Below are 27,179 nucleotides of genomic sequence, written 5' to 3' on the forward strand. Positions count from 1 at the left end.
GGATTTATGTTGGCTTCTGCTTAAGACTTGCTCTAGCCATAGGCGGCTTCAGATTCCTCCCGTGCTTCGTTTTTGTTTCCCTCTTGACTTCTGACTTTCCTTATTGGTTCTCCAAGAATCTTAGTCTTGCAGCTTTTCCAGTTATGATTCACCGTTATTACATGGTAGCCCTGTTGATATTGGGGTAATGTGTGAGGACAGGTGTGTTATATGATTTTCCAGTTAAGTTTCAGTCTTTAGTAGGCCTGTATCTCTCTGGTTGTGACCAAATTTACTAGTGTTGTCTCTAGTATAAATTTTCCTCACTTTAGTGAGGCAAGACTGAAGAGAACTGGAAAGAAAGGAATGAAACTGAGGGTTCTAGAAAGGAGTGGGGTGGGTGGATGGGTTAGCCTGGTGACGGGTATTAAAGAGGGCACATTCTGCATGGAGCACTGGGTGTTATACTCAAACAATGAATCATAGAATACTACATCAAAACTAATGTTGTAATGTATGGTGATTAACATAACATAATAAAAATTTAAATATATATATATATACATATATATGTGTGTGTGTGTGTATATATATATATATATATATATATAAAACAAACAAAAAAAAGGAATGCCTAAGTCTCTGGGACAATGCACCAGTAATGTTTTGCTCGCTGGGCAGGAGACTTTTATAATCAAAAGGCATTGGACATATTCATAAGGACTGGTCTTTCCCTCTTCCTGCCAGAAGCATGCAGGGATCTTTCTCAGATCTTCATAAAGAGATTCTGAATAAGGTTCCTGGAGGTAAAATTCCACAAAATTGTGAGGGACCCTCTGATGTTGCAGTCCCCTGGTGAATCTCAATCTCAGTCTATTCTATTCTCAACTTCTAGCAGTTCATCAAAATTATCATTTAACAATTTCTACCTGCTTATCACTTTAGAGGCTTCTACTCCACATACGCAGTTGTTGGCTATGAATCTCAGGATTGGTCCATCTCTCCAAAATTTGGGTGGAAGTTTGCCCTTTGACCTCAGTTCTTTGATGGGTCCAAGTAAAGTTGTGGACTTTAGTTAGTTTTGCTTTTACTGGTAAGGATTTTCTTACACCCTTGGAAGCTCTCCAGACTTCCAGGCTTTTCAAATGTCAGAGCTGAAACCAGAAGTCCCTCGCCAATAGTCATGAACCAACCTAGGCCCCAGCAAATACATTAAATATTTTTTCACTTTTCTTGTAAATGAGTATATGTATTACTTTCAATGATGACATAAGTGAGAAGTGAATTATTGACAGTTTTCATGGCATGATTAAATTACTCAGTATTCTATCACCTCCCAAATGTCAATTTGCTTCTTTTTTTTCTATATATGTGATTATAATCTTCAATGTAATTTCTCTTTCTTCATTGAAATTCATGTGCAATTTTAGAATTACATATTCCAAATGTGTAAATTCTTCTAGAGTATTACTTGTGATTGGCAACATCCATAGCAAACCAAATGTAACGGTGAAAGAATACTAAACTGATGCATTGTTGTAGAATAAACTTTAGATTAGGCAATACGAGAATCTCAATTTAAGTCCTTCCATACTAATTTGCCAAAAGACCTTGATAAAAAGAGCTAAACACCCTATATACTGTTTGACTCCTTATGTATATAGTCTCCAACTGAACTCATTGTCTCACTTGTAAGTTAAGTCAAATTCCAACAGTGTTTTTAGCCTTCATAACTGAGTAGAATATTTTGAATGAACTTCTTTTATGCCAATATTTATTCTGTTTTTAAAAAGCTTTCCACCAAAGGTTTACTTAGGTTTTATAAAGGCTTTATCAATGAGACCTTAAACTAGTCTTCACTTAAATTCTATACCCTTTGCTCTCATTTCTTCAATTCCAATGTTAAAAAAATTCTTAAAACAATGCTACTTTCCTATTTAATTACTTAAAATTAATTTATAGGATTTATTTTTCTGAATATGCAACTATTCTTTCTTAACCCTAATACTACTCATGCTTTTCCTAACCAAAATTTGTTCCTCCCAACCAGGTAAAAAACTTCAATAAGTTAGAAGCACCTGTGTTTGTGTGTGTGTGTGTGTGTGTGTGTGTGTAATATTAGTAACTAGAATAGTCACTGGAGAGTAAGGTATTTTTATTTATTTATTTATTTTTACTTTTATTTATTTATTTGAGAGAGAGAGAGAGAATGAGAGATAGAAAGCACGAGAGGGAAGAGGGTCAGAGGGAGAAGCAGACTCCCTGATGAGCAGGGAGCCCGATGCGGGACTCGATCCCGGGACTCCAAGATCATGACCTGAGCCGAAGGCAGTCGCTTAACCAACTGAGCCACCCAGGTGCCCGAGTAAGGTATTTTTATTTTATTTTTTTTTAATTTTTTTATTGTTATGTTAATCACCATATATTACATCATTAGTTTTTGATGCAGTGTTCCATGATTCATTGTTTGTTCATAACACCCAGTGCTCCATGCAGAACGTGCCCTCCTCAATACCCATCACCAGGCTAACCCATCCCCCCACCCCGAGTAAGGTATTTTTAAATAAATGTATTTGTACTTAATTATATTTCCCTGTAGTCCAGCAATTCTGAAACATTTTGGGTTTTGAGAAATCTTACGTGTTCAAAAATTATTGAGGCCCAGTGAAGAGTTTCTTTCATAATTTAAAGTCCATCTATATATCATGTTAGAAATTATACTGAAGTTATTTTAAATTATGTGTTTTTTAAAAGTAACAATACCTTCATTGCATAACATAAACAACATAAATTTATGAAAATAATTATTTTCCAAAGCAAAAAAATTAAGGAGAATATAGCATTGTTACATAGTTTTAGAAACCACTTTAATGTCTAGCTTAAAGAAAGACTGGGATTCTCGTATCTACTTTTGTATTCTCTCCATTTACATTCAATTTGCTGTTCATTATAGCCTCTGAAAATTTGCAGCATGCATACATGATAACGAAGAGTAGACGGTGCAAATAATGTTTTAATATTTGTATAAAAGTAGTTTTGATTTCATGGACATACTGAAAGTATATTCAGGACCCCCTGGGTCACATTTGAAGACTCTTGTTTTAAATAATGAGCATATCGTAGAAGGGTTTTCATTTCATTTATATTAGATTTCTAGTATAGCACTATCACATCGTGAGTGATTTATATATATATATATAATATTAATTTATTATGTAATTCTAACATATAGAAAAAGTTTTCAATTTAAATTCAGCTGAAATTTGTATTGATTCTTGTTTTTATTACCAGATAATAATAATGAAAGAAAGATCAAAACCAGAAGTTACTTGTGGGTTATGATTTAGTTTCCATAAAAAAATATAATAATAATTATAATAGATAATCTGTTATACATCATAAGCCAAATTGCTTCTCTTATAGAGTCTATTTATTTTTTTAATATATTTTTTTAAGATTTTATTTATTTATTTGACAGAGAGAGACACAGCAAGAGAGGGAACACAAGCAGGGGGAGCGGGAGAGGGAGAAGCAGGCTTCCTGCTGAACAGGGAGTCCGATGCGGCGCTCGATCCCAGGACCCTGGATCATGACCTGAGCCGAAGGCAGATGCTTAATGACTGAGCCACCCAGGCACTCTATTTATCTTTTATTTGGCAATATTTTATAATTTCTTCTGAGATTTTAGCTCATCTGTTTTGGTGACTTAGTTTAGTCTTTCTACTTGGAAATTTTATTTGGAAAAAGTTTTTATTCATGATACAATATTTTAGTTTTATTATTAGCTTTTCTACATAATTCAATGATTTTTGTTCTGGGGCTCCAGGGAACATAGAGAAGTAACAAAAGGAAGAAGGATGGCATAAAAAATATTGTTTTTATACAAAATAAATCTTATACAGATATCCTTAAAATTAGCTATGGTTTCTCTCAACATCATCAAATCAAATAATGCCAGGATTTTTCTTTTCCTTTCTAGAATGTCTTGCATCCATTTCTGAGAATTTTCCAACTTCTAAGTTGTACCTGATGTTGAGCTGAGAGGAATTTAAGGAAGTAAATATAAAAATGTGAAGTTTCAAGAGTGTTCACTACACTAAAATCACCACCTAGTACAAATAAGAAAATAGTGGCAAAATCTCAAGACTTAAAGGGAAGATAGAAAACCTTAAGGACATCTAGAAAGGAAAAGAAGGTTATATAATGTGGTTCATTGGGCATTCCATCAACAATAAGAGGCATAGAAGACAGCATAGCAATTATTTCAATGCTGAGGGAAGTAATTTTGAATGTAGTACTAGACATGTAACCAAATGTTCATTCATATCAGAAGAAAACAACATAATTTTTATAACACAAGAAGTTAGATTAAAACTAACCCTTACACAACTAAACAATTAAGCAGCAACAAGGATAACAAGAATAATAACAACTCCAGAAAGCTGGTGTTAGAATGTAAGACACAATATCGAAATATGTTTTAATCAATTTTTTATTAAATGTAAATAATAATTACTGTCAAAATTTGATACTGAAATATTATTGTAAATTCTAGATAATCTATACTGAAAGTGAGAACTAAGCAATGGGGAAAATGGAAATAAAATCTGATTTTGTTTGGCAACAAATTACAGTTGGAATTTAGAAGTTTTGTGAAATATGAATTTTAGATATTCTAATGAAAAAGAGAAGGATAAATGCCAAAAATAAAATATAAAGTGTATTTTCAAACACAATAAAATAATTTAAAAAGGCAGTGGTAGAATTAATTATATTATACAGGGAAAAAAAGCAGTAGAAAATAAAAGAACAAAGCCAGGTATGCAATTTATCAATAAAATACCAGAAACTCAGATTTTAAAAAACTGAAATGTACAGTGTTTATATCTTTCCATTGTTATACAAGAGACAAGTCAATATCAGAGCAGTGCTTATAAAATTGGGCTTTCTTATCCATAGGTCTTGAGACCTCAATCATAGTATACCAAGAGACTATACTTAGTTATAATGCACTTGATTCAATGAGATGTTCTTGTGACATTTGTAGTATATTTGATAACTTATAGAGACAAAAGAAAATTTCCAATATTAATTCTTTTTTCCATGAGAAGATGTTGTCTAATTTATAATAGGTTTTTGGAAAAACCTTGAGGGGAAAGTAGACATCAAAATAACAACTTCAAGGTAAAGCTATTCATTTCGTTGACCTACGGTGACAATTCCATTTAGCCATGATTGTGAAAAATCTACTTACTACTCTAATTAAGAAACACTGCCCCACTGCCTCTCCATGGGTTTGAACTTGGCAGGCCCGCTGTGGGCTGCGGGGCTGTGGGAGGTTGGTTCACCTCCATCCTACGTACTGTCCTTGGCCGCCTGCTGGTCCAGGTCCTCATGGCAGGCGCCCAGAGGCAGGGATTGGCAATGGTGACATTCTGCTTGTGATTACTGCTGCTGAGCTGCAGCAAACTCACCATGTGGCTGTTCTCTCCCCTCAGCCACCAGAGCTTCCTGTTTGAGGACAATGGCCAGGGGAGGATGAGGAAGATGTGGATGAAGATGCTCATGATTCAGAGGTTAAGATGGCGAGCCTGAGAGTAGTAGAGGTACAAAATTGCTCCAGTGTGGTTGAATCAGGAGATAACCAAGAAGAACAGAAATGGGTGGACCTACCCAGGAAGCCACCTGACCCCATGGGAAATGTGATATGTTGGCAAAGAAAAAGAACATGACTGTCTGCAACAGAAGCTCTGCAGGAATTAAAGCAACAGCAAGAAAAAAGAAAAGAAAAGGAAGAATGTGAAAAAGGTAATTGCTGAAGAAAAGCATAAGGAGTGGGTTCAGAAAAAGAATGAACAGAAAGGAAAAATGGAAGAAAATTAATAAAGAAATGGAGGAAAATGCAGCAGAGGAACTGGAGAAGGAACACTTGTAAGAAAAGGCAAAAGAAAAAAATATCAAGAATGGTGAAAGAAAAAAATGCTGAAAAATGTTATAAGAAGAAAAGGAAAAAGCAAAACAATGGCAATGTGGATTACAGGGAAAAAAAGTTTTAAGGAGTGGTTGGAAAATTTCAAAAAATAAACCTTGTCTGCCTGCAGAGATCTATTGTTATGCCAGTGGAAAACACAAAATTCTACAGTGGAAATTCTGATTGAAAATCAGCCTCTCATAATCCAGTCCCATGGAAATCCACCCATATGTCTCCTTCCAAAGAAGCTAAGGACCTATGAGGAAAGAAGACTAAAAGTCCTGTGATAATTTAGGCAAGGAGCTCATTGTTTCTGGTTGTTCAGAGTGGGAAGTAGTCTTTTGTCTTGGAACTCTGTGAAGAATACAAAGATAGTGGATGTGGGAAATGCTTTCCCCTGGAGCTAATTTTAAACTTAGAATCATTTTTCACTGCTCAGTCAACCCTTCAACATTTTATGTGATTATTGGCAAGTTCAAATTTTTGCATTTGTATATGTTGTTCTTAGAATTAATTGAGGAATGTGTTTTACAAATTTTCATTTTTATAGGTGATTTAAGTTGATCTTGGGATATTGTTTCACAGGGTAGGTGACTGAATATCTAACAATTGTGTTTATATGTAGCTTTTATTAAAACTACACTGTAATACCAATAAAACTGACAATCATATTGTGTTAAAATAAAAACACTGACTGTGAAGAGATATTTGTTTGAATACATATGTACATGCTTCACTGAATGTTACATGTTAGTGTTTTATTTATGTTCTATTTAATAATACTAATAAGTTTATTTTTTCACATACTGTATTAATTCTGAAATTCGACATGAGAAAATTGAGATTATTCTGTTCTCTCTGTAAATTTTCACTCACTCAGTTAACCTAAATATTATCTCAAATAACTATTTAGATCACCCTTCAAATATTTTGCAGTTGACTGTGACAAGCCTTTGTAGATAAGATAAAAAGAACTTGTGAACTATCGTTTCCTAAACAAGGAGAAGAAATCTGTCACACGGTGTATTAACTACTAATTTTAACCAGTAATATTATCTTTATTTTCAGTATTGATAGAAAACAATAAATTATTTCAAGAATTGAAAGAAACAGTTAAACATGATCAATTTGTATAGTCTTAGAGATATTAATGAATATTGAGTAAAATAAAAATAATGAAAAGTAACTTGAAAATAATTTCAAATTCAAATGAACATTATTTCTCAACACTTAATTTGACCTATAAACGGACATTCACATTTAACATTGGAGAATTCTGAAACAAATTATCCTATTCATGTTATTATAACAGATAAAATTAATAGAGATATTTACTAATGTTCATAATGTATTACTAACATATTCATGCTTTCATTATTTTATGGCTGCATAACATTTCCTTATTTCATTAAATGTATATTCAAGTGTTTCTTTATTTCACTGCTAGAAAGTGTTTAGAATAATTATATTACTGCTTTGAACACACAGGTTTACTTAAAGCAGTGTTTATATAAGTGAATATTTAAGTTAAGTTTCTACCAATTGAATTGTTCTGTAAAACACCTCAAAAACCTAATGTTTAAGATATTTTTTAAATTGCAAAGAAGTGTAAATTACTTAATTACCCAGGTATAATTAGTTTATACAGTGTTAGAACTTTCAGTATTTTACTTTAAAAAGAAACTGCATGCACATGAAAAACAAAATCACTTTAGAGAAAATTGCAAGTTAATGTTTCTTACTCTATTCTTCAATGGATATAAAAATGAAAGGTACAATAAAAGGATCAGTGGCCTAAAGTTAAAATGCAATATCTTTTGAGAGCAAAAAATCATAAGCATAGCACTAAGTAAACTCTTATACTTCTGTGGCCTGACTAGTAAAATAAAACCTCAGGGTGGCACTTAGAATAACTCCCATTATGCTTTCCAATATTGTCTTATGCAAGGACTCATTAATTTTTACATGATAGCTTGACCTAAAAACATTTTTAACGGCTTACAAATCATACTCCAATGTGTCATTTAATATTTTGGTGGAATAAAAGGGAAAATCTGATATTTCCAGGACCATTTAAAACAGTACTTTTCTTTAATTTTTTTTTTTTTTTTTGCTAGATATATTGCACTGTTCAACATTTCTATTGTTTCCAGATTTGGTCTCTTAAAAAAAAAAATGTAATCATTCTTCTTTTATAAATCTTTTTCCTAGGAAGAAAACAACTAAATTATCTAAGATAAGCATACATTTCATTCAACTGAAAATTTATTTCCAAAGTATTTGTAATAATTTACATCCCAATTAGCAAAACATAAGAGTTCTGACACTCTACTCTCTCCTTAATATTTAGTGTATCAGTCTTTTTCCATTATCCATTCTATTAATGTATCTTTTGTTGCCTTGTGTTTTGATGTTTTAATTTTTTTTTAATTAAGCTATTCTGTTTTCATTGTATACTCATGTAAACTTAAGAAGGAAGTTTTATGGGGCATCTGGGTAGCTCGGTCATTAAGGGTCAGAATTCGGCTCAGGTCATGATCCCAGGGTCCTGGGATTGAGCCCTGCATCAGGCTCCCAGCTTGGCGGGAGTCTGCTTCTCCCTCTCCCACTCCCCCTACTTGTGTTCCTGCTCTCACTCTCTCTCTGTCAAATAAATAAATAAAATCTTTAAAAAAAATTGGGGAAAACTGATATTTTAGTAATATTGTTTTCTAATCCATGAACATGGTGTATATCTCCATTTGTCATCTTTACCTTCTTTTTTGGTATATTTTGTTTTTACAAGTCTGTATTTTTGCATATATAATTTATTTATTTATTTTTATTCTTTTATACTTCTAGAGATAACTTTATAAACACTTACATCTTATTTAAATTCCAGTTAATTAGCATATAGTGTCAGGATTACAATTTAGTGATTCATCACTTACAAAGAACACCCAGTGCTCATCAGAAGTGCCCTCCTTAATGCCCATTACCCATTTAGTCTATGCCCATGCCCAGTTCCCCTCCAGCAACCCACAGTTTGTTCTCTATAGTTAAGAGTCTGTTTTATGGTTTGCCTCTCTATATACCCTCTATGTTCATCTGTTTTGTTTCTTAAATTCCACATATGAGTGAAATTACATAGTATTTGTCTTTCTCTGACTGACTTATTTTGCTCAGCATAATACATTCTAGCTCCATCCACATCATTGCAAATGGCAAGGTTTCATTCTTTTTATGGTTGAGTAATATTCCTTTGTATATATACACCACCTCTTCTTTATCCATTCATCAGTTGATGGACGTTTAGGCTCTTTCCATAATTTGGCTACTGTTGATAGTGCTGCTAAGAACATTGGGGTGCATGTATCCCTTCAAATCAGTATTTTTGTATTCTTTGAGTACATATATAATTTATTTTTTAAAGATTTATTTATTTATTTATTTGAGAGGGAGAATGAGATAGAGAGAACATGAGAGGGGGGAGGGTCAGAGGGAGAAGCAGACTCCCCGCTGAGCAGGGAGCCCAATGTGGGACTCGATCCCGGGACTCCAGGATCATGACCAGAGCTGAAGGCAGTCGCTCAACCAACTGAGCCACCCAGGCGCCCCATATATAACTTTTTTTTAAGTATTGCCATTTTGGGGCGCCTGGGTGGCTCAGTTGGTTAAACGACTGCCTTCAGCTCAGGTCATGATCCTGGAGTCCCGGGATCGAGTCCCACATCGGGCTTCCTGCTCGGCAGGGAGTCTGCTTCTCCCTCTGACCCTCTTCCCTCTCGTGCTTTCTATCTCTCATTCTCTCTCTCTCAAATAAATAAATAAAATCTTTAAAAAAAAAAAAAGTATTGCCATTTTGTTGATACTATATAAAAGAAAATGTAAGTATATATATAACTATACATGTACAGAGTTATATATGTATAATGTGTAGTCAATATATATGCATTTATTTGTTTGTGTACACATACAGGGAGAAAGAAAGGGGTCATGTTTTACCATAATTATATGCTATCTTACAGCATTAAGAAAGCATAATTCAAAAATAAGTTAAAATACCATTTACTAAAGTTGTAAATTCATAGATCACAACTTTTCTTGGTAAATCTTTGAATATTCTTTTAATAAATTTTGTCATTTAATATTGGAAATAGAAATATTCAAAAAGACCAGATCCTCCTCTTGAGAAGCAACATTTCATTTTTTTTGGTCAGTATGTATGCTTGAAAAATGCATAAAATGCAAGCCTGTTCTTCTGTGATCATTCAAAAATAAAAACGGGTATGCTATCTTTTACATATTTTTCAATAAACCTGTCATATTTATCTGAAAATGTTAATAGTGTATATTTGATCTTTGATTCATTTCCACTTGTCATATCATCAGATCAAGGAAGCATATTGGCTTGTATTTTAATTTGTCTTATGTCCTAACCTGATACTTGTATAATTTTTACTTCTTTTTCTGAGAGCCTCTTGATGACTCTCAGTGATTGTAGCTCATTGCTATAGAACTTTACATTTCTGAGAATGCCCAAGTTAGTGCCATTCCTATTTCCTGTCTAGTTGAAAGTAAACTGTTGTTCTTTATTTAGTGATGTATTCTGTTAGCCACATAAAACTTCATACAGGCATAATTATTGAGCTTCTGTCAAGAAGGCATTCTATTCTATGAACAGACACAGAAAAAAATTACAAAAAGTTATTTTATACCAGTGTTGTTTGGTTTCTCACCTTAAGGTATGGTGTTATTGCAAGTTTCAATATTTTTACTCCTTGTAGTAAGCACTATTATTGGAAATTATGAAAAATAGGAGGAGCAAGATACAAAATACATACAAGATATGTGTACTAGTTAAGAATGTTGCCTTAATAGTTAGACTAAGTTTGAATTCATTTGTCCATCTTTCTTGTTGTGGAAACTTGGACAACATTTTAAATTTCTCTTGAAGTTTCAACATCTATAAAGTAGAGATACAAAAAGTACTAAGTGTATTACTTTGAGGATTATTAGAGGCAATAAATGTAAAATGTTGAGCACATTGCTTACCAAGAAATATTACTTACTTTTTATTTATTTATTTTTTTAATATTTTATTTATTTATTTGAGAGAGAGAATGAGAGATAGAAAGCATGAGAGGGAAGAGGGTCAGAGGGAGAAGCAGACTCCCTGCTGAGCAGGGAGCCCAATGTGGGACTCGATCCCAGGACTCCAGGATCATGACCTGAGCTGAAGGCAGTCGCTTAACCAACAGAGCCACCCAGGCACCCTACTTACTTTTTTTTTAGCTGTTATTCAAAAGGTCTTTATCAGGGTCTCCTGAACAGATTGAAGTTTATTTCAGAAACTAGATGTCTTGTAGATTTATCAGTATAACAAATTACCACAAAACCCTAAGGCTTTAAACAATCAGTTTATTTACTCATAATCTTGTATGTCAGCAATGTGGAATGAGCTTAAATGGGCAGTTCTGTGAGTTCTGTCTGGGGTCACTGGTAAGCCGTAGTCATCTTGTGACTCTACTATTACTAGACATTCTAAGATGGACTTAGATGTCTGGTGTTGGTTGTTGGCTGTCAGTTGGTAGTCAGATGACAGTTCTAGAGAAACTCTGCTAAAATAGTCCTTCATGTGATCTATAATCCTTCAGTAGGGTGGATAGGGATTATTTGCATGGCAGTTTGAGAACAAATTGCCAGGGAGTGAGAGTGGAAACTTCCAGTCCTCTTCAGGTTAGCATCTGAATTCCCACAATGCATGTCCAATACGTTTTGTCAGTCAACCCAGTTTACAAGACCAATACTTATTCCATGAGGTGGAAAAATAACCTTCATCTCTTGCTGAGAAGGGCAGCAGGAAAATCCCATAACAAAGTGAGAGGAGGAATTTGTAATAATTTCCTTTTTCAATTAAATACACAAGCTTTATTTCTCAGAATATGTACCCTGAACTTATTATGCTAACAAAGTATTTGCCAGTTTTCTGTAATAATGAAATTTCTCTAATGTTTTCTAAGAAAGAAAAAAATCATGAAAATCTTCCTAATAGAGGACAGAGGGTAATGGTTGGTACTAGTAGAGTATTATTAAGAAAATTTAGGTTTTAATTTCTATTAAAAATAATCTCATTTACATCTGCAAGGATGTTTTCATGGAATTATTTTTACCAGTGTAGTTGTAAACAACATAAATGTATGAAAATCAGTAAAAGGTTTTATATATAAATTGTAATAAACCAGTAATATTTAACATTCTGACCCAATAAATTGTCCTTATGTTTACAGAAGTGCTTACCTTTGTTAGAGAATGACAGTATTCTTTCTGACAATTATATTTTTTGTTCTCTCTCTGTGCTGATCATTTTTCTGATTTTTTTAGTATAAATTACCCGTTTTTTAAAGTTTTTATATAAAATCCAGTTAGTTAACATACAGTGTAATAATAGTTCAGGTGTACAATAGTAATTCAATACTTCCATACATCACCTGGTGCTCATCACAACAGGTGCCCTCCTTAATCTCCATCACCTATTTCATCCGTCCCCCCACCACCTCCCCTCTGGTAACCATGTTTGTTCTCTATAGTTAAGAGTCTGTTTCTTGGTTTGCTTCCCTCTCTCTCTCTTTTTCCCTTTGCTTTTTGGTTTTGTTTCTTAAATTCCACATATGAATGAAATCATGTGGTGTTTGTTTTTCTCTGACTGACTTAGAAAATGAAACTGTACTTTTGAAATATTTACATTATTTCACAATTTTATGTCTTTTTATTAAAATGCAAAGAACATGACATTTTTCACTAACTTAATTATTAAGAGATAACCATAGCCATGTATGATCATCATTGTTCCCTGTGCCATGCAAAATATAGCAGCACTAAATATATTTATTTCCAATAAATATTGAAAGAAAAGGCAAATTGAATACTTTAAATGAATTTTTCTATTGAAACTTGATAGCAGCTTTTATTTTCCTAAAAAGGAAATGTTTGCTCATTAGCAAGCATCTGGTGGTCATGGAATAATGGTCACAGTTCTCTTTAATGAAGGAATAATGAGTAACTAAATGGCTTATGTTTGTAATGTATTTTTCAGTACCAGAGGACCAAGCTGTTGTTTGTTTTCCTGCAACTTGGTTTTGAATGGGAAGTTCAGAAGGGCAATTGGCTTTTTTATCTTTTTTTTTTTTTTTTTGGTAACAGGACAGAGTCATTACTACCTTTCCATTGTTCTCCTTCTCTTGTCAAGGGCAAGCCTTTTGACTCTGTACATTTGCTACTGATTCCATTTAATAGTTGTGGTCAAGCAGAAATCAGGCTAGATATGACTTGTGCACTTGAGTTTCCACACCCTATTTACCAAAACACAAATTGATTTAGCCTTTGACATGCTTTCTTTGCTCACCTAGAAATGTGACAGAATCAGTAACTCTAAGGAGCTCTACAGGTTACAGCATGAGAAAAGATTAAGGCCACAGAAGCCTGCACAATTTGAGCTTTCAGCCTTGGAAATCCCTGCCCAAAAAATGAGAACATGTTTTTGGCTTCATGAATATTTTGAAATTGTTATTATATTCAGATAATAGTGTCTGAAAAATTGTATCAGAGACTACATTTTTTGTGAAGTAAAAAGGAATGGGATAAATGCTATCTAGGATTTATTTTTAAAAAATAAAAGAATCATTTTAGAGTCGTATATCATCCTTATGTGATGTGTGTGTCTAGGAGTTTGTGAACCACTGGGTTATCTTCCTCTTAATAATTTTTTTAAAGATATTGTTTATTTATTTGACAGAGAGAGAGACACAGCGAGAGAGGGAAGAGGGGCAGAGGGAGATGCAGGCTTCCCGTGGAGCAGGGAGCCCGTCGCGGGGCTCCATCCCAGAAACGACCGGAGCCGAAGGCAGATGCTTAATGACTGAGCCACCCAGGAGCCCTCCTCTTAATAATTTTTTATGAAAGCATTGGTTTTGGTTTCCTCCGGAACACAAGGCTGGATAGAGAGCTTAGAAAAACACCTCACATCCTAACTACTCTTTTTTATATTGCAATATTTTATAATCTCAGCATAGCTAACAATCCCATAGAGTATATAGGTAGATAGTATACTGTGAAGAAGTCCCAGCCACATTACCTAATCATGAATGATTTTTAACTCTGATATACTCTGATAGATCATAAATGGCCAGCTATTCTCATATACCTTAAGTGAACATATTCCTAGAAACAAAAACAAAGAATCAAAGCAAAAGAAACACTAATAAGCTCTTAAATTTATTTTTATATTATATGATGGAACAGATAGATGCAGTAGGTAACTTAAACAGGCAAGGTAGACTTTATTCAAGTCTGTTGCAATAGGGGAGAGAGATTGAACTCAGCTCCACTATAACAAAAGGTGGAAGAATTTTAAGCACTGGGGTGAGCTAGTAGAAAAGTACTAGACTGTAAGTGGGGACGTTGGCCAATGTAATTAGGCCATCAGTGTTTATAATTGGTACTTTTCGAAGTTAGGCTCTGACCCTCCATAAAGACAGGAAAATAAAGGCTCTTTTTTTGAGGATTACATTTTAAAGATGGCTCCCAGGGCCTTCGGGGGACCCTTCTGGGTTTTAAAACTGGCATGAGGCAGGAAGAAGATTTATATCTTAAAGGACCTGAGAAAGAATTGCTATTGCAAGTTTTTGAAAATAAATGTTTTAAGGAAAGGGAGGTCAGATGCCTACCCATGAGGAGGAAACCAGTCTAAACTTTAGTCAAGCTGAGGGGGATATTAAGGCCATCTTGTTTAATTATAACTGTTACCTTTTTTTTTTTTAACTTGGGTAGAAAGGACACATATCAATAATTGATTACATAGGACAACTAAAATAAGATGAAAATGCAGTTTCTTACAAAAAATTATTGAGTCAGAGTCACATATTTTTAGTATTTTTATTTGCAACTGAAAATATTTTGAGCAATATTTCTAGAATATTTATTTTAAAAATTGCATTACTGTACAAAACTGAAATTTGCTTTATTTTAACCTTCCTATAAAATTCAAGATCATAAATAATTAGATACAGAAAATGTACACAGAATATTGTAAAGTTTATTACTCTTGGATCTTGTTAATAATTAAGATACATGCATTGTATATCAAAATTATCTTAAAATGTAAAATTATAGTTATATACACAATAATTTTTGTAGACAATTACCTCATGAAGCTAACATATTAGCATTTCTTATAAACCTGTTAGCTCACAGAAGAACAGGAATATTATCTAATTTATAAATAAATTGGTCAAAGGACTGATGTACTGATGTATACATAACACCATGAAAATCCATAAATATAAACTCATACCCATAAATCCATTTGCTGCTGGATGAGATACTAATGATGAAAACAAATTATAGCCTCAAAATACTGAGTATACATTTAGTATACATTTAGTTGTTATTGTATGCTAGATGCTTTATTTAGCACTTTATAAGTATCTTGAAATAGGTGTTTTTGTTATTGGTAAGGAAACTGAGGGACTAGGAGGTCTTAAAAAAATTTCCAAATCTGGTAAGTGGCAGAAAAAGTGTCTATCTCATGACTAAAATACAAATCATTATTATCTCGCCCAAAATGATTTCACTGCATTTTATATTATAATGAATGATGTCACTAACTGTTCTTTTGCTCATTCTGAAATCATAGATTTTACATTTGACTTCTCTCTCTATTTTCTGGCCCATCTCCCACCAACTACTAAGTCTGATTGATTCTATTATCTTAACAAGCCTCTCAGATCCATTCATATTTTACCAACCTTTTGCTTTTAATAAAATCCCAGCTCTTGACTATGTTTTTACAACAGCTTCCTATTTAATCTTCTTTCTCCATTCTTATAATTTTTCCCTTTTGTTAATTACTTCAAAAATATTTAATTTAAACTGTATGCCAGGAAATAAACATTTATTGGATAACAACTATTGCACTGTTTTTGGCCTACATATTGTGGTAAATGCCTTGGAGTAATAACAGAGAATGTGGGGCAGAGGACACAGGCATGGGAGAGTGTTTGCAAATTTAAATAGCACAGTTAGGAAAAAGCTGACTGAGATATGGAGATTTGTGCAAAAACCTAAAGTATTTGAGGGAATAATCTAGGTGAATAATGAGATTCCGGTAGAAGGGACAATTGAAGTCCATTGTTAATGGTGTGGCTTTTACTCTGAAGTGAGATGGAAGGCTTATGGGCAAAGGAATGACTTAATTATACTTAAACCTTAGCAGGATGTTGCAAATCTTAGCTGCGTATTGTAAAAAGACCAGGGGGGATGGAGGGACTAATATAAATTAAAAACAAGAGTCTAAACTTTTCCTGTTGAAAATAAGCGGAGACTTCCCTTTCTTTTTCTTGGAGCATTAACTTAACTAACTGTAAGTTCTCAGTCATTTTAATCTAAATAAATTGTTGAATTCTCTCTTTGTCTCTGAAATACATTAAATCTTTTTTTCTTTTTTAATAAAACTCTTGAGTTTAAGACACCATAGTCTTTCTCTAGGATCTGAACACCATCTCTTTAAAATCATCAAAAAATATAGGCTTTCTATCTTCCAGTTTCTGTGGGAAACTAAGTGCCTAAGGTGCTTCAAGTTATAAAAATAACCACCCGTTATAAAGATATGAAAAAATTATTTTTCCCACGGATAAGCAAATTAGCAAACATAGATAGCCCTCTCAGTTACCAGATGAATCTAGGATAAACTGCATATGACAAATGGTACTGTCAATTTGTTTTATTTAGATGACTGTTACTGTTTATCATGAGAACTTGAATGCAATGGGTTGTATCTATTTGATTACATAAAGGGGTGAGATTTCTTGTCTTTGCAATCTCTTAGAAGAGAGCTTATCATTCACATCACATTCTAGCTTAATGCTTATTCAAATAAATAAAGAAGATGTGCAGATGACAAATAGCATTTGAAAATATGCTCAACATCATATATCAGGAAGGAGATGCGGATTAAAACAATGAGATACCACTACACACCCACTAAAATGGCCAAAATCCAAAACGCTGACAAACATCAGACGTCGATGAAGATGTTAAACAACGGGAACTCTCTCTCATTCACTGTTGGTGGGAATATGAAATGACATTGCTGCTTTGGAAGACAGTTCGTAGGTTTCTTAAGACAACTAAAAATACTTTTACCATACGATCCAATAATCACAGTCTTTGCCATTTACCTCAATGAATTAAAATTTATGTCAAGACAAAATCTTGCACACAAATATTTATAACAGCTTTATTCACAATTGCCAGAACTTAGAAACATCCAAGATGCCCTTCATTTGGTTAATGGATAGAGAACTTTGGTACTTCAGACAGAGGACTATTATTTAGTGCTCAAAAGAAATGATCTATCAAGCTGTGAAAAGACATGGAGGAGATGTAAGGGCATATTACTAAATAAAGAAGCAAACCTGAAAAGGATCTATATGATATGATTCCAACTATATGACATTCTGGAGAAGACAAAACCACTGAAACAGCAAAGAGAGCAATGGTGCCAGTAGTTATGGAGTAGGGATAGATGAATAGGCAAAGCACAGGTGATTTTTAGGGCATTCCCCCAAAGAAATGAAAACTTACATTCATACAAACATCTCTCTATGAATGATTTTAGAAACTTTGTTCACAATTACAAAATCAGAAGTCCACCCAAATGCCCTTTCATTGGTAAATGCACAAATAAACTGACGTGCATCCATGCAGTGGAATATTACTTAATAATAAGAAGGAACAAACCACTGAATATTCAACAAAGTGCATTTTATGTGCCCTAATTCAGGGAAGCCTTCTGTGCCTACATACTATATGATGTCACTTTTTTATCTAATTCTACAATAGACAAAATTAATGGGAGAAGAAACAGATAACTGGTGGCCAGTGGTCCGAAGTGGGGAAAAGGTTTGATTAAAAAGGGTGAGCACAAGAGAGATTGTTTGAGGGATTGATGGAACTTTCTCTATTTTTATTGGGTATATGGTGACATGACTCCATACTTCTATCAAAATTCATAGAATTACACACACATGCATATAAGAAAGTGAATTTATAATAGATAAGCACACACATACAGAGAAATAAAGTATGTTTTTTATGTCCACATTTCCTATTTTTCAAGAAAAAGCTGTAAATTATTTTTTTACCTGTTGATAAATAATTATGGCTTATATTTTAAACACTCTGTAGACTAAACAAAGCACATCCACTGGTCAAATGCAAAGTTCATAGGCTATTAAATTGTAACATTCTTGTTGAACATTGTATTTCAATTGCTTTTATAAATGTACTCTCTTAAGAACAGGTTTTTATTTTGAGACTTTTGTTCACTTTATATACTGAGTATCTAACATGGTGTTTCAAAAACTGTGAATGAATCTCAAGGTATGGATATCTGCATGCCTTGACTCTAGAAGGGTACACACAAATAATTTTATCAAACAGCTGTTGCCAAGAAGAGAGAACCTGTGGTCAGATGAAAAGGCAGGGAGGGAAACTCTTCACTTCATAGTGTATTGTGCATTTTGAGTTTTGTAAAATATATTATGATTTTAAAAAATCAATAGGATTTTATTTCAAAAATGTAGTTGGAATTGGGACCTCACACAAATGACAATCCTGTTGCCATTTTACACATACTGAACTGAGTCTTGAGAAGGAAGATGACTATATGGCAAAAATCTAGAACTAAAAAATCCATCCATATCATAGAACAGTTTACATTATGTTGTACTTTTAGGAAATTTCCAGTACAGAAGAAGGATTAGTAGAACTGAAAGCATATGTAAACATAAGGATGTGGAGACAGAAGCCCATTGACAAGGGAATTTATATACCATACTAAATTGTTCTGATTTCAGCTTGAAGGTAATAGGGCATCACTGAACATATTACGTGAAAATGCTATAATCTGATTTGTCTTTAATAATGACCCATCCATGGTGAAAAGGATGGCTAGGTTATAGTAGTCTAAGTGAATGACAAGAAGATTAATTTAAAATATATTGTAAAAACCAAGTAAATAAAAGAAAATATATGGCCAAAGTCAGGTCAAAACAAGACGAGAGCCCAAGTTGTTAATTTGGCAGCATTACATATAGTTAGTTGTTTAATATAATTATTCTAACATTTTAAATGTCATTATGAGATAATATACAAGATAATTAAAATTTGTTAATTAGTGCCAAATTTCAGAGCTATAGAAACACCTTAACTTACATGTATTAAATAACAGCAATTGGTTTATTCACAGGGTTTTGTTTTGTTGATTTCTGAAATTCAACTAAATGTGTTTAGGATTAGGCTATTGAATTATGCATGTTATATCTATATATCTATCTAAATGTACACTTATGTATCTATATATGTATTCATAGATATGCATTTTTTAACAATCTGGTGATTCTTTTATGACTTCATACTTTCTTTTAAATGTTTGCTTTCTAAAAGTTCTGGGGAAATTTGAAGAAGTCAGTTAGAATCTATGAAGTCACGTATGCTTCTCTCCACTTTCCCATTATGCTGTATTTATCCTCCCTTTCTTGATTCTATCATGCTCCCCATGTAGGTGTGTTCTGGTGTGTGAATGTAGCTACAGTCGCAAATGCCTTATGCAACCACTGAATGAGAAGCATTTCCACCAAGAAGAATCGGAGGGAGTAGTTTCTCCCACTATCAACAGTAGGTCATTTTGTATCCTCTCAGATCTACCAGCACCTTTTATAGGTCTTTCCAGACTGAGGGTATATGAGTTCAATTTTCAATATAAATGTACCAAATTTTCCTATGAGCATGATGTTCCCACTAAATGTGAAATTTTCCATGTCTTCAATAGCACAAATAGTCCAGGCCACCCCTGGTGAGAAAATCTTGGTTTCCAGAAGGCCCATGCCGTGTTTCAGATTAAACCACCTACTAAAGCTCTATACACAATGGGGCAAATTTTGGTGTATGCATTAGGGTACCAGTTACCTTTCTACATGAGAGCACTTATTACTCTTGTACTTTGGTCTCCTTCCAGGAGGCCAGAAAGTGTGAATAAGACTTTCTGTGGAATAAATCCTAGTAATGTCTACTATGTAGGAGATGACAATTCATCAGCAGAAAACAAGCTTCAGCCTAAAATCTAAACACAAATGCATTTGGAGCAAATTGCTTCTGAGGCCCTGAGGTTTGATGTCCTTAACTGTCAAGTATTTTCTTGTTTAAAACTTTGATAAAATTAAGGTTGAGAGGGAGAAAGAGACAGATTGACTGACAGACCGACTGACTGATTTAACTTTAAAATTTTAGGCACCTTGTCCTGAGCTGTATGTTCCTGTTAATTGGTTTTGTTTGCCATTTTTCATGAAATAGTTACCCTGCTGCTCAAAGTTAATAGGTAATTCCATATAGTTTCCCAACAGTTGACAACTGATTTCATCTTATTTGGAAATTGAGAACCTCTTTGATGTGTTTATATTTTTCTTTAATTAAAAAGTGCAATCATGAATTTTCAAATTTACATTTGAGTACATCTAAATAAATTTCACTTAGTACATTCTGTTTTCCAGCCAGAAAGTAAGAGGGAAACACTGAATTCTCATGTATAAGTAATTTTCCCCATGTTTTTCTCTCTTATATTTCGTTCCTGCTTGAATACTCAAAATTTCTCATCTTTATTGGAAAAATAGAGTTGGGGGCACCTGGGTGGCTCAGTTGGTTAAGCGACTGCCTTCGGCTCAGGTCATGATCCTGGAGTCCCGGGATCGAGTCCCACATCGGGGTCCCTGCTCGGTGGGGAGTCTGCTTCTCCCTCTGACTCTCCCCCCTCTTGGACTCTCTCTCTTTCTCTCAAATAATAAATAAATAAATAAATAAAAACTAAAAAAATTTAAAAAAGTAAACTACATGCTCTGATCTTGCAATTGCTCTCAACAGCTACAAGAAAGTGTACAACATCCTTGCTTTATTAGCAATTAAGTGCTATTTTATGAAAAACTTTATAAACCTTCTCCATCCCAAAGGCTATGCTGAAATATTTTAATATACAAATAATCATGATTATATAAAATATATAACTATATATAAAAATACATATAAAATTACGCATATATTGTCTTTCTCTCTCTCTCTCTCTCACACACACACACACCTCTCTTGAACTCTATATATTCCTATATTCCTTCCTGTATATTTTTTCTGTTGCTTTTTCTTCCAGTGTTAAGTACACAATTCCATCAAATATATATGTCTATTTCTACTTATTAGTGTGTCATAGCAATATATGTGACTGGCTTAAATTAATGTTATATATTTGCAAGAGTATATATTTCAAAAATATCCTTTATGAACATTGTACTGGTTTGATCATATTAGGCTTATGTCTTATTATTTTCAGATGTAAATGACTATCTAAGGTTCATTGTATCTAAGATATGTTTGGATAGTAAGTAATTTAACTATCATTTTTGCTTGGTAAGTTCAAATAAAAGCATCTGATGCAACTTTTGTCACCTTAAAACATATATATTATTAAGTGTAATTTCAATATGTCAGAAAAATTCAGGTTACTGACATAATTTTTTGAAATGAAAACAAGTTTTCAAAAGTCTATGAATGGCAAAGAGGCAAGTGCAAAAGGGGAAATTCATTGTGAAAATTCAAAAAATCAAAAGAGGTACAGCTCATTCTAGTGTCCTTGAAAGGCTCATAAATATATGTAATATACAACATTCAATATTTTTAAACCTGTTAATCCATGGACATGTGATCTTTGGAGCTATTTTACCCTACCTAGTGAAAAAAATCATTCAGTGCACTTTGAGGAATTGCTTCTATACAGAACTCCTAGTGCCTGGTTTAAGTCGATTACAGTACTGTAACTTCTCATAAAAAAAATTACTTTCCTTTAGAGCTCTGATGTCAATCTGTAATTCTTCATCTTTTTACTATATATCTCCCCAATTAAGCTCCATTAGTTCAAGGAACCAAATCTGACATCTGGAAACTCAGTGGAACCAATGCTGTATTTTCCTTATTACCTAATTTATTATGTATTATTCTTTATTAAATTATTTCTTCAGTTATTTGAAATAAATGTCTTTTTAAAGTCTTGATTTTTTTCTAGCTCATAAAAATTGTGAATTGAAGCTGTGGACTCTTTCTCAAGAAGAGCTTGAATCATATAATAGGATCTGCTGTGGTTTTATTTTTATGAATATCCAAGTAGCCTAAAATTTTAATTTTCATACAATTATATAAATACATTAGCTTTATAGGACTACATATTATCTACAAATTAGGGTTGGTTTTCTAATATATTTTAACTAGTGTAATACATTTGGATCTAAAATAGTTTAAATGTTGTGTTTCAGTAGTTTGATAAAGTAGAATTTAAAATTGGCAGTCTTAGTTCAATAGTGCATGTGCAGTATTCTATTATTGTTTATGTGATGAAGTTTAATTGGAATTGTGGATTTCAAAATAAATATATTTCTATTTTAATTGGTAATGATAAAAATATCAGGATGAAAATATTTGGAAAAAAATGCACATTTGCAATTAACTGTGCAGGATTTTTTCTATTTGTATCATCTATTTTTCTGGGTTTTTTTGTTGTTTTCACTTAAAATTTATAAACTTTTAACATAAATAAACAGTTTATTAGTGTTAAACAGTTTATTCTAATTTCTGAGTGTGATTTCATTTTACTCTTTTTTAATATAGTAACAGAGAAAAACATAAAACATTATGCAATGAAAAGTCTTTACCTAGGATCATGAACCAGAATTTTTTTAAAAAACAATATTTTTAAAATTTATTATTGCAAAAAATTAGATAATGTAAACTTAACCTATGGAATGTGTTAACATAATAGTGTTTTCCATGTAGTATCTCACCCAGTTATTATAAAAATCCTTTGAATCAGGTACCTTACCCTGCCCATTATATTGATAAGGGAGTTAAATATTGGGTTAGCAGAACCTAGCTTTTGTTGGCTGGTATGTATTAACATCTGAGTGAGACCTAGAGTTCATATTTTAACAACCACAACACTTTCTATTTTGAAGAACACATGCAATTTTATTGATTTATTATTAAGACATTACATATTTTAGAAATGTATAATTTAGGGTAAGGAATAAATAATACCATGGATATAAGTTTGTTATTTTTATTTTTAAATACATTCACTTTTGATAGGGAAAATGTCTGGAATGAAACATATATTATCCTGGGACTCAAATACCTAATTACATTTTTCTTCTGATTTTACTATGTCATATTTTTTAATTGATGAAAATATGTCTCAAAGGTCCTTAAAAATCTCTTAATTCCATAAATTCAGTAGAAAGAATGTGCACTATTATAAAATGTTTATATAGACATATATAGAGAGAAAATTATACATGGCAATTTATTTTGTGCATTTATTCAAATCAAAAGGAATTTATTCAAGGATTTTATTTATACTGTGAAATCTCAAAAGATAAGGAGGTAGGAAGTTAGGTCTTCTACATTAAGAATAATGATAGCAACTGAATTATTCTGAATACTGGAGAGAAAAGGTTAAGACTCTAAATAAGAAAAATATTTATAGTGCAATATTATTCAGATTTATACTGTTTGCATATAAAATATATTACTTACCTTCACCACTTAAAACATACTTCCTTTTACAATGTTAGCATTGATCTATGGCTTGCAATGAAATAAGCTCATAATATGTTTGATGCTGACTAAAATACCTGAAAAGGAAATTTCTCTAAGTCTTATCGCTATTATCTAAACTGAGGATTTTTATAAAGAAGATAAAGTATGTTGGAGCCCAATTTTGTTTTTTAGAGAAAGCTTTCCCTTTATAATTAAAGAAAACTTGTATTAGCCATGTTAAGTGACACACAAATCATATTTTAAAAAACGGGTTGCTCGGTGGGCTAAACGTCTGCCTTTCCCTTAAGTCATGCTCAGGGTCCTGGGATCAAGCCCTGCATCAGGCTCCCTGCTCAGGGGTAAGTCTGTTTTTCCCTCCCTCTCCTTCTGTGATCTCTCTCACTCTTGCTCTCTCAAATAAATAAAATAAAATCTTAAAAAAATGCCATACATCAGAGGTAACTACGCTCATCTCCATGTATTGACTAGTAAAAATATGAAATCCAACAATAGTCTGTTCCTTTAGATAAAATAAAGGAATGGAGGAAATGCTGTTTAGTATCTTGTTCTCTTGACTGAGACCAGCAGGAAAGTTGGGGTCTTTCCTCTGAAACTGAGTAAGAGAGGAAATGATATGAATACAGAAGAGAAGCCTGGGGCTGTGTGCAGGGCTGTATGATAGGGAAAGTTCTATAAGAGGTGGGGTTAATGGAGGTGAGGATTTCATATAATAACTCGAGTCACACGACTAACTCTCCCTTTAAGAAGACAGCAATGACAGGGGCACCTACGTGGCTCAGTTGTTTAAGCAAGGACTCTTGATTTTGGCTCATGTCAGATCTCCGGTTCCTGGGATAGAGCCCTGTATGGGGCTCTGTTCACTCAGCACGGAGTCCGGTGGTCCCTCTCCCTCTGCCCCTCCTTCTACTCCTTCCCTTGCTCCTGTTTTCTCTCCCTCTCACTCTCAAATAAACGAAATCTTAAAAAAAAAGACACCAATGATAAAACAGCAAAACAGAGCATTCTACTTATTGTTAAATAAAATATGGGTTTGTATCATACTAAGGGTCATCCAGAACTAACCTGAGCAAAAATGGCAAAAGCATAAAACTTTCTCTGCAAGGGTCACGGATGTTTTAGAGTTTAAAAATATTAAACATCGTTTCTACAATACTTTATCTTTTCTGTACTTGAAATGCCAATAAATACATGGTTTTTAAAGTTGCTAATATGAAAAAAATGAAGTTGTTAATATGTAACTATATTTTATCTAAATTCTTGCTTTTTTTCTCTTAAGTGATATTAGTTATTTTCCCTCTGTATAATTTTCATAATGTTTCCTACAAACATTGAAAATTTTTCACGATGGTCATTATCGTCATATTTTGCTGATGAAAGATGAGAAGTCAGTCTGATGTTCTTTGTTCTTTGGTTAATAAGCACTACTTTCTTAGTGTCTGCTTTTTCCATCTCTCTCTGGATGATTTTTATTGTCTTAAAAGAACTGTGTTCTGAAACATTGTAAAAGTATTTCTAATAATGGGAGACTTCTTAATTCTAAACTTGATTTACCCATTCAATCATTATTCTTGAGTTAATGTATTAAATATGTATTCACTTATTATCAAGCATCTGCTGTATGCCAGGCACTGTTGGGAATGTTGTAATTAAAAAACAAATCTTGTCATGTTGAATCTTACGTTCTATTGGCAGAGAAAAAAATTAATGATAATCAAAGAAAAACAGTTGAGAGGATTTTTGATGGCAGTAAATGCCAGGTAGAAAATAGAGAAGGTGTATATTGTCAGGGTTGGGTGCAATTAAATTTGCATCAAATTTAAACGTGAGGACTCAGCAAAACTTCTTGAAGAGGATGACATCTGAGTTCAGAGCTAAATAAGGTAAACAAATGATTCATTTAGTTTTTGGAAATATTTGTATAAGAAATAATGTTGCAAAACCTGATGCCAGTGCCTATATGGCTGAGCAAAAAGAGCTGGGAGAGGAAAAAAAGGGGGTCAGATAATAAGGGCATGGATGATAGGACCTTGTGGGATATTGAAAGGAGTTTGATTTTACTCTGATTGGGCAGAGAGGCTCCTGGGTGATCTTGAGAAGAGGAGGAACAGGAGATCGAGATTATTCTGTGTTTAACCGGAAAATAACTACTTGTGAAAGAAGAATGGACTGAAGAAAGGAAATGTTTGCAATAAGGGAAGAGCAACTGGAAGAGATGTTGATGGCAATAGAGCTATTTCAAAATAGTCCAATTTATGAACATATTTTTAAGCTGTGATGACAGGAATTGCAATCAATGCGTTATTCTATTGATTATATCTTTTGCACCATGGTTTCTGTTGTGAATTTCTTTAAAGATTGATTGAGGGCGCCTGGGTGGCTCAGTTGGTTAAGCGACTGCCTTCGGCTCAGGTCATGATCCTGGAGTCCGGGGATCAAGTCCCACATCGGGCTCCCCGCTCAGCGGGGAGTCTGCTTCTCCCTCTGACCCTCCCCCCTCTCATGCTCTCTCTATCTCATTCTCTCTCTCAAATAAATAAATAAAATATTTTTAAAAAAAGATTGATTGATTTAAGAGAGAGATAATACAAGTGGGGGAAGGGAAGTGAGGAGCAGCAGGAGAGGGAGACAATCTTGAATATGCTCCATGCTGAGCAGGGAGTCCGACCTGGGGCTCAATCCCAGGACCCTGAGATCTTGACCTGAGCCGAGGTCGATCAATAGACTGAACTACCCAGGAGCCCCTGTTCTGAATTTCTTAACTCCTATTAGTGTTGTGTTGGATCTTTTGGTTTTAGTCTATATCTTTTACTTTTTCTCTTATATATTCTAATTATTTTATGTGATTTTATTGTCTCTTTCCATGAATTTGATGATCCTCTTTCATCTGATTATACTTAGAAAAAAGAATTTTAATCTGTTTTTTTCTCTTTCAATTGCGTAAATAAGACAGTTTCTGCTAGGTCTTTTAGCTGAATGTAAATTCTTGCTGGGAGATCCACGTGGAAGAGGAAAACCCAGATTTTATAAGTTAATAGGACTTGATGGAAACCTTGAAGCTGAGATGCATATGGAAGTGGCTTTGATTATTCAGGAATTCAACTTCAAAACAACAAATCAGTTATTTTCTCTGACTTAACAAATCACAAAGAACCCACATTGTCTTCATTTTCTTCAGATTCCTGTTCCAACTACTCTGTTGCCTTTTCTAGATAACACTAAATTGTGTTTTTCTAACAGTAAACCTTTCCCTTTGGAGAGAGTTTCGATAAATTATTGGATTAATTTGCTCTCCTATACACAAAATTACCCATCCATCATCACCTAAATTTCTGTGTTGAGGAAATTTAATTCTGTCCATAATGATGGGTCTGCATAAAAATTGAAATAGGTCATGTATACATTAACTGCATTAGTTCAAACATGTTTTCATGTTTTGCAATTATTGCTTCTGTATATGTATGTATAATATATAATATACATTCTGATCATATAAAATATAACATTTTTGTAATTTGGAGAGATTAAATTGAGTTTATAT

The 27,179-nt window shown here is 33.3% G+C and overlaps 1 pseudogene; it reads left to right on the forward strand.

Annotated features, from left to right (window-relative positions):
- Positions 1-5,373: 5,373 nt before the first annotated feature.
- LOC112833955 (coiled-coil domain-containing protein 34 pseudogene) lies at positions 5,374-6,325 on the forward strand (annotated as a pseudogene).
- Positions 6,326-27,179: the final 20,854 nt, after the last annotated feature.

Source organism: Callorhinus ursinus, unplaced genomic scaffold (assembly GCF_003265705.2).
Source record: "Callorhinus ursinus isolate GAN/ISIS: 27379988/994484 unplaced genomic scaffold, GSC_fseal_2.0 scaffold1, whole genome shotgun sequence".
NCBI lineage: Eukaryota > Metazoa > Chordata > Mammalia > Carnivora > Otariidae > Callorhinus > Callorhinus ursinus.